We start from the raw sequence: 9,817 nt of genomic DNA, 5'->3' as shown, positions 1-9,817 counted from the left end.
AATCTATACATCTCCCCCCTGTGTTTTCACTCACACAGCTGGAGGAGACATCCCTGTAGCATCCAAGACATTTACAGTGCAGGCACGAGATTGGTAGGTTGAATTATCAGGAAATGGCAGACAGCCCCCCCAAAAAAGCTGAATTATATTTTGCTTAGTGGTCAGCCTTTTTGTCACCCCCTTGCTGCGTGACATTTACAGACAAAATAACAGAACAGAAGCTATCAGACAAATAATGGTGTGTTTGTTGAGGCTTGGTGCATCACAGCCGGACACAATGGGCCTCGACAAGTACGTCACAACGAAGCACTCCACTGGACTGAAGCTTTCAAGCTTCTAAAAGGACACAACAGCACCATTAAAGTAAATGCACTCTAAAAGTGATCCATACACTTTGCACTATATTGCATATTCTTTTGAAGCCATACGATACAATAGCTTTGTGCGAGAAAACAGGTTATTATCGTTAACTAAAACTATGAAATACTTTTTTTTGTTAATTAAAATAAACCTGAAATAAATTAAAATAAATATATATTTAATAAAAACTTATTTTAGTTACTTGCCAATGCAAATTTTTTTATTTAGATTAAATTGAAACACTAAAATTACTAACTGGAAATAATTAAAAACTAAAACTGAAATATAAATAAATTAAACCCAAATATTAAAATAAAAAATGACAGAAGCACAACTAAAAATAAACTAAAATTAACGTATAAACATAAATTTTAATTAAATATTACTAAAACTATAATAGTATATTATATAAAGAATAGCTAAATAACTGGTGAGAAACCAGTTATTTAAAGTTAAGTCCTTAAATCATCTGCCCTTCTAAAGATGTTTTCATGCAGAATATTATATAAGCAGAAGCATATATACACTGAACAAAATTATAAAACGCAACATTTTTCATGAGCTGAACTCAAAGATCTAAGACTTTGTCTATGTACACAAAAGGCCTATTTCTCTCAAATATTGTTCACAAATCTGTCTAAGTCTGTGTTAGTGAGCACTTCTCCTTTGCACAGATAATCCATCCACCTCACAGGTGTGGCATATCAAGATGCTGATTAGACAGCATGATTATTGCACAGGTGTGCCTTAGGCTGGCCACAATAAAAGGCCACTCTAGAATGTGCAGTTTTATCACACAGCACAATGGCAAAGAGGGAGGGAGCGTGCAAATGGCATGCTGACTGCAGGAATGTCCACCAGAGCTGTTGCCCGAGAATTGAATGTTCATTTCTCTACCCTAAGCCGTCTCCAAAGGTGTTTCAGAGAATTTGGCAGTAGATCGAACCGGCCACACAACTGCAGCAGACCACGTGTAACCACACCAGCTCAGGACCTCCACATCCAGCATCTTCACCTCCAAGATCGTCTGAGACCCACCACCCAGACAGCTGCTGCAACGATTGGTTTGTATAACCAAAGAATTTCTGCACAAACTGTCAGAAACCGTCTCAGGGAAGCTCATCTGCATCCTCGTCGTCCTCATCGGGGTCTCGACCTGACTGCAGTTCGTCATCATAACCGACTTGAATGGGCAAATGCTCACATTCGATGGCATCTGGCACTTTGGAGAGGTGTTCTCTTCACGGATGTATCCCGGTTTCCACTGTACAAGGCATATGGCAGACAGCGTGAATGGCGTCGTGTGGGTGAGAGGTTTGCTGATGTCAACGTTGTGGATCGATTGGCTGCAGCTGCGTTGTTTGCAGCAGCTGTCCCATGGTGGCGGTGGGGTTATGGTATGGGCAGGCGTATATTATGGACAACGAACACAGGTGCATTTTATTGATGGCATTTTGAATGCACAGAGATACCGGGACGAGATCCTGAGGCCCATTGTTGTACCATTCATCCATGACCATCACCTCATGCAACATGATAATGCACGGCCCCGTGTTGCAAGGATCTGTACACAATTCCTGGAAGCTGAAAACATCCCAGTTCTTGCATGGCCAGCATACTCACCGGACATGTCACCCACTGAGCCTGTTTGGGATGCTCTGGATCGGCGTGTACGACAGCGTGTTCCAGGTCCTGCCAATATCCAGCAACTTCGCACAGCCATTGAAGAGGAGAGGACCAACACAGGCCACAATCAACAACCTGATCAACTCTATGCGAAGGAGATGTGTTGCACTGCGTGAGGCAAATGGTGGTCACACCAGATACTGACTGGTTTTCGGACCCCCTCCAATACAGTAAAACTGCACATTCTAAAGTGGCCTTTAATTGTGGCCTAAGGCACACCTGTGCAATAATCATGCTGTCTAATCAGCATCTTGATATGCCACACCTGTGAGGTGGATGGATTATCTCGGCAAAGGAGAAGTGCTCACTAACACAGACTTAGACAGATTTGTGAACAACATTTGAGAGAAATAGGCCTTTTGTGTACATAGAAAAAGTCTTAGATCTTTTAGTTCGGCTCATGAAAAATAATGGCAAAAACAAAAGTGTTGTTTTATAATTTTGTTCAGTGTAGAAGCAGCCCTTCATTAATTCAAAAAAATCACTATTGAGACAAAATTGGATTGATTTCGATACGGACAATGATTTGCAGTTGAGTCGGATGAACTACAGATTGAATTGGTTTTGAAGCGCCTGCTGTAAAAAGACTTACAGCAGGCGCTTCAAAACCAATTCATTAAATCGCTGAATTCCGAATCGCATACAAGTACTAGCCACTCGTACTACGTTTACCATAACGTACTATAGCAGAAATAGTAAGCAAATGTCTTTAGCCACATTGTATGTTTTTGATTCACTAAAAAGAAGGGTTTCTGCTTTGCCGCTGTGACTAGGCATATATAAAATAATTCAGTGTAACTTTGCCGAAGATTCTTATTAGGCAATGGTAGGGTGATTTTACGGTGCTCATCAGATTGTACCAGTATGAAATAAACGGGTATGATTTACAGTGCAAAATACCTCATCAGATGGTACTACCAGTATGAAATTAATGAGTAGGATGATTTGACAGTCTAAATTTTCAATCTGTAGTTCCTGGACAGATGTTACTAGGCTCATAGGAATGATTTATTCGCGAATCGAACTACACTGTTAACGTCGCCTGCAGTCTGCGTTAAAGAACTCAATATAAAGACGTTTCTCGCAATTATTTATCCTTAAATAATGTTTTATTGAATTACTGTCAATTTAGACTGCGTATTCACAATACAACGAAGTTAAAATAGGATTTCATGGTGCTAAAATATTCAGCAGCAGTGGCATAGATTCAGCAGCGTGGGAACAACGCAGTCTTCAAAATGTCTACATAGAAAGAATAAGGAATGTCATGTTTGGAGCGACATGAGGGCGAGTAAATGATGACAGAACTTTCATTTTTGGATGAGCCCTTGCTTTAAACGTACGTGTTTTGGAGCTAATGGATTCTTGTCATAGACTGCCATTTTATTTATGTGACTCACCCCGTCAAGCTGTTGAAAGCTGTCAGAAATGTTCCAGACACTGAGAGAAATCCACATCGCTCATGGTCACTCACTCCAGACTCTGTGACCGAGAGCAGCTGGACTCCACACTAAATGGACCCTGTGCTGCAGCACAATCTCAGCTATCCTGCTGCTCTCCAGATGCTGTGATCTACAGATGAAGGTCATCAATCAATCCGTAAGGACATTGGGTATAGAATGAAACTAATGAGCTCAGAGGGAACACTGAACCTTTTGGCCTCTCTACCGTCTCTGTTCATTTACTCGAGGTTGAGTCAGTTGAGTCAGTTGCTGTGGATTGTTCGCTGCATGTATAGAGACAGCACTAGTGCCACAGGTAGAGGTGTTATACATTCAGTGCAGTGCCTGTGAATGCTGTGCAAAACTAAAAAGGCTATGGTGACTATGATGGATTAGATTCTTTTCTAGTTATAAAGTGCAGAGGTGTGCGAGGCTTGATTGAACATCACAGTGGCCGTCTACCTGCCTGCAGGGAGCAGAGAGACAGTTTCCGCCCAACTCTCTCGGCAGGCCTGGCACCGCAGGGCGGCTGAAAGGAAAAGAGGAACGAGGTTTACTTTTTCACATCCTGGCGTCAGTCGTTGCTGAGTGAACTCTGCTTTCAACACACAGTTTACAGGATAAAGCTCAGCGCTTCAGGTGTGTTTCCAGCGGCCTGGACCATCTAATCCAAGAAGGTGAAGAACCTCCAGGCAGTTTGGGTGTTGACAGCTCCTTCTTCACTGTTTGTTCTCTGTAGGGGCGCAGCAGCAGTGGGATGGGAGAGCTCATCTGGGACTCCTGTTAGAATATTTGAGGCAGACCCAATGGATCCCGCAGGAATGGAGACCTTCGCCCCTCCGGGCAACACGGATCAATGGCCTCCTCTGCCTCTCTTTGAGCAGATGAATGCATCGTATGTTAGCATTCAGCGAGAGCGCTCAGAACCTCAGTGTGTGTAGTTTCAACGCATTAACGTCACATGCGCTCTTTTATGCAAAAAAAAAAACATTAGTCAAGATTGGATAAAAATTCAAAACAGTCTTAGCACTTTCCTGAGTGCAAACTGCTTATGCACTCGCACTCTCGGTCTGCATATTAAAAAAGCGTGCTTTGTTATTACTGGCAAAGGAGCTGCACTGCAAGTACTTTCAGTTGATCTTGGTGGAGATGCTTTTGTCAGATTAATAACCAGATAGTGAGCCATTTGAGAACACAGCAGTCTTCTATCCGCTTCTTTATTATGAAGTAGTAAAAAGAAAATGTCTCGCACAATCAAAACATTTGAAAAGGCACATAATGGAAATGAGAGAAAGAAAAAAAGATGATGGAAAAAGTTTTCATTATTCCAAATTCAGGCTGTTAAACTGTGGGTTGAGGAGGATTGCATCTTGTTCTAAGCTAAACGTAGGCCTATGTTAAAAACTAAACACAAAAAGTCCCAGTCAATCAATCCATAAATACCTTAATCATGACAACACAGAGGGGAAAATATACATATATCACAATATGGCGTTTTTGGGGGAAAAAAGCAAAAACATTGATTTGTGTTTTAAATTGTTTCTATGAAACAAAGCCTCAGTTTTCACACCACTCTAGGCAATTCAGGAATAATGTTAATGAAAAAAATCTCTGCCTTTATTGTCAATCTTTATTTCTTATGCACCTGTTGTGATTATTTTAAGATTATTTTAATTCCTTTTCTATGTAAAGCACTTTGAATTATTATTATGTATATGCTCCACAATATCGCTCTTCAAAACGGGGACATCGTTGATCCAGAGGTAGGAGGGGGGTTGAATCAAACCTTGTCTAGCCTCAAATTATGTTGTTTATTAATTAAATGAATAAATAAAATGCTAAAATGGTAAATATGTTGGATATATGTTCTATATTATAAATGCATTCTATTTTTACTTCACCTTTTATTGATGTTTTAATTATATAAATATGTTGACAATCTAATTCTGTGGGGGGAAAAATGTAGTGGCCATTTTCAAGTTTATTTATTTATGTTTATTGACAGACACTAATCAAAATAACTTCAATGCAAAACAAATTCAAAATGAGTTCCTGGGTCAAAATTACTTAAATGATGGAGTGGGTCACATTAATCCTAATTTAGTTTGCCGTATCTAAATATGAATAAAAATTTTAATTGTGCAAATAAGTTTTACCAACTAATCATCACCAGATTGAACCCTCATGGGTCCTAAATGAAACCTGGCACTGCTGTAAGACAGAATGCAATAGCAGCTTTTGTGAGTTATCCAATACTGGCATTTGAGCTGAGCTTCATTTTGTCCCACCGTTTAAAACAGTGACAGTCAAAATGGCAAAATGTTCACTGGACTGATTGGAAATAACTTAATTTGAAGTGATTTCCTGTGTAAAAACACTTAATTCCAGGCCAAGCTTTGATGGACGCCTTGAGAAACCAGTCCTTGATTGCATGGTTTGTGGAGTTTATTGAGGGCGAAAATTCTCCTCCAGCTGATTTCCTCCTCCTCCTCGACAGCAAACCGAATGGGCGTCACAGACATCAGCCCCACCAATGTCAAACCATTCTCTGCAACACAGAGCCAGAATTACTGTTAAATGGCCCTCTTCAAAAGACATTCTTCCCAGGTGTGTGCGGCGTGCCTGTGGATCCTGTGGCCACTGAATTCGCTCTGCTGGCAGAGGAACGTGTAGGTGGCCTATCGCTGATTATTATTCGCCTTCCTCCTCCACAATCGTCACAGCTAGAGGAGGTGAGCAGCCTTTATTAACACCCGTCTATCAGCCCCTCACTTCTAGGGATCCAACTGCTAATTCCCGAATGGATCGGCAGTAATTTGTTAACGGTGACTTTATAGGAAGGCACCAGGAAAAGCAATCCTCCCAGTGATAGATCTGTTTTTTCCCCACCCAGTCTTCCCTCAGACTGCGTACTTTGGCAATCTTTGGGAAAAGTGCTCTGCAGGGTTTGAAGGTCCCATTTTGTTGAATATAATGGCTCTTGATCCAACCACTGCAATCACCCCTCCCCCTCTAAACCGCCATTTGCTCACATTGATTTCCGGTTGTCTGGTTCTCATTCATGCACAGTCAACCTGAAAGAAAACGCTGATCTGGAGCGTGGCTTTTCACCTCCATAAGTCAACTTTGGCACATCTGCCCTGCAGTTTATTACCAGCACAGCTATAGTTGTTGATGATGATGTTGTTGCAATCAATAGCAAAGCATGTGCGACTAGGTTAAACGCTGTGAATTCATTGACGTGAGTCGCATGCAAAGTTCATCATACAACTAACTCGGCAACAGATTGGCCAATAGAAAACCAAGTGGGAATGCTTGTGAACTACATTTTACATTCGCCTTTAAATTGCCATGGAGCATATGCCGCCACTAGATAGCCAACACGCGCTCAAAGGCGCCATCAGAGTAAATGCATCTTCGCACGTCAGCGCAACTAAACAAACACCCCTCTCCGATGAAGTACTGCGAAACAAATTGGAAGCGCTTGACTGCATATTTCATTATGAAGTCTGGTAATAAGTTCAGTACACTGAGAGCTGAATAACCCACAGATACTATGATTCACTTCCATCATGCAATTTCCCTGTGTAATTTTCCTTTAAAAAACACATGCAATTTCAGCTTATAACGTACAAAAACGCAATACAACTGGTCATTTATTGCTTTCTGTGACTAAAAAAATGCCATCTTTTTCCTGTAAAAGATAACCATTTCAAGCAAAATGACAGTGTGATATTACTAAGGCTCTGGGTGTCTCTCTCCCCACAATGGGAGCCCGGAGATTCGGTGACAGTCTGAATGGGGAGTTGGCTACTAATGTATCCACACAGCAGGATATTGGAACAACAAGGCGAATGGCTCTCCTGTGAGTAGCCGAGGTCCATTGCACACATTTTCTTGGTTTATTTCTAAAAGGTGCACGCACATGCATCGGCGCTGAGTGTTGTTCTCTCATTTTGTCTTAATGCTGAGGCAGTGATTGCTATGCCCCCGAGATTATTATATGAATGTTTCCCTCCCTGAAGCAGTTTGTACAGCCGAGAGCGCGGTCAGACATGCATCTCCGCGCTTCATACTGCAATAAATCCTGCTCCTGTTGAGGGGGAAGCAATTTGGTGGGGAGAGCGATATGGGCCATGACAGGACCGGGTCCTGGGCCTCGTGGCCCCGAGCAATGCTGGTCGGCTTGTTTGCTGTCAGCACAAGCTGTAATGAAGGAAGGCAGAGGCTCTGAACTGAGACTCCTTCCCCTCTGCAGACCCAGAGGGTCAACGCACTGTTTCGCTGAAATGAAGCCATTTTCTAACCAGCAATCACTTCTGAATTATTCCACTTTTCCTTTTAAACTGATGGACTGAGACTGCTGGTAAATGTTTGTTTTTATGCTGCAATCATTTTAATGGGGCATAAATGGTAAAATGCTCCCGCAATATGGACAACACTTGCTCTGAGGACCTTAATGTTTAATGCAGTCCTAAAACGAATACTCAATCATATCTCCAGTCGAAGCCTGCGCGGAGTAGTGAAGGGTAACAGCGAAAATCAGCCACACTTCCATTCGGAGGCCATTTTATGGTGGCCTTGGTGATGTAAGACACAAAATGGACCCTGGGTATTGAGGGGAAGTGTTGAAGAAAAGTCAACCATTAGTGTGTAGAACTTCAAATGGCATCCCTGGTGAGAGATTGAGCCGCCGCCGTCCTCTCCATCACAGTACGCTTCCATCGTTCGGCGCGCTTTAATTGTTCCACGCCTCAGTTCGTTAAATGAGCATTCCAGCTAAATGACTCCTGAATAGTTTATCATGATGGAGGGTATGAATATTGCATGGCTGCTTTCTGCTTTTTTTGGTCTTATTAGCATAATGATTCTTTGCGTTGCACTGTGGCCCCTTCTGACAGAGAATCATAGCTTGTCGAGAGAGAGGAAGGTGGTCTTTGGTGGGCTTATTGGAGGGTTTAATTGCTTTTATGAGCTTTGACAGTGGCAGTTGACTCCCACAAGGCCACAGTGCTGCTCTTAATACTCAATGTTTTTTATTTATTTATTTTTGCATTATGATAATGCATGTAGCCATAGAGTATAAATGTGTGCTCCCTTTGACTGTTGTAATTTTCACGCATGACGCAAGTTGCAGATTACTCCGGGCACATTATTGAGCCATAGCTGCATTTGCCCCAGAGCTCCTGTTCTCTTATTTATTTCAATTAAATTCCATGATAATTCAGAGGTGATTCAACTTTGCATATTTTTTAGTCACAAGCAACTTCTCTCATGCTAGAAGCACAAGCAGTGTATGGAAAGTCATTAGTCTGTAATTTCTTATATACTGGATTCTGGAATTACTGGATAATTTTTTCTCATTTGATGCCTCTTCTTAAGTGATTGACAAAAACTGCCCAAATTCTGTTGACTTGACATCAAAGCAACAGGTTAAAACATATCTTTAGCTTGAATAGATCGCAGCACATCAGAAGCTTCGGTTGTGAATGATTTTACACTGGAGATATAGAGGATTTGTTCCCCTTTTGTCTTTATGAAAGTGATCCATGAAAGGATTGTGAAACCCTCCTGATATATAGCGAACCCAAATCTGGGAATTAAAGGGATAGTTCAGGGAGGAATGAAAATTCAGTCATCATTTACTACGCTTCATGTCGTTCCAAACCTGTATATGTGTAATAAAGAATAAATTAAATAATTGTTTGTACTTTTTTTGTCATAACAATGGAAGCCAATAAGCCCAACTGACTTTCAATGCATGGCCAAAAATATGTACTTAAAAGATATTTTGAATAAATAGTGTTCTGCAAAACTTTGGATCGACATAAGGGTGAGTATAATGCTTTTTAGAATTGAATGTAAATAATTGTCAATTGTAATTTTTGTCTGAACTATCCCTTTAAAGGTCAAATATTTCAGTTAAACCACTTTTGCAGTCGTGTTTAATCATAAACATTCTTTTTGCTTATTTAGAACATTAAAAAAGTATGAGAATTCATGATGTGTGCCTCAAAAAGCAAGACGCATTTTGTCAGTAGTGAAATTTAAGGAGCACTTCCATTAGATTGCATTATGCTAATTTTATGCCACTACAAGCAAAATCAAAGACATGCATTTTCAAATCTCATCTGCAGTGTTAATGGAAATTGAGAAGTTGTGCCTTTGATGGATAAGAAATAAGCCAAGGGGTTTAAATTTAACATGATTTGTGACAACACAATGCAACCATTCTTTCCCATTTCACGAGCACTTAAAATGCAATCCCTTCCTTATTTAGACTAGGATGGTGGAACAGCAGCTCAGATGGTTTCAAACAGTGAGGTCAC

The sequence above is a fragment of the Phoxinus phoxinus genome (genome assembly GCF_949152265.1).
Source record: "Phoxinus phoxinus genome assembly, chromosome: 1".
In the NCBI taxonomy this organism is placed as follows: Eukaryota; Metazoa; Chordata; class Actinopteri; order Cypriniformes; family Leuciscidae; genus Phoxinus; species Phoxinus phoxinus.
This window is presented reverse-complemented; position numbering follows the sequence as displayed.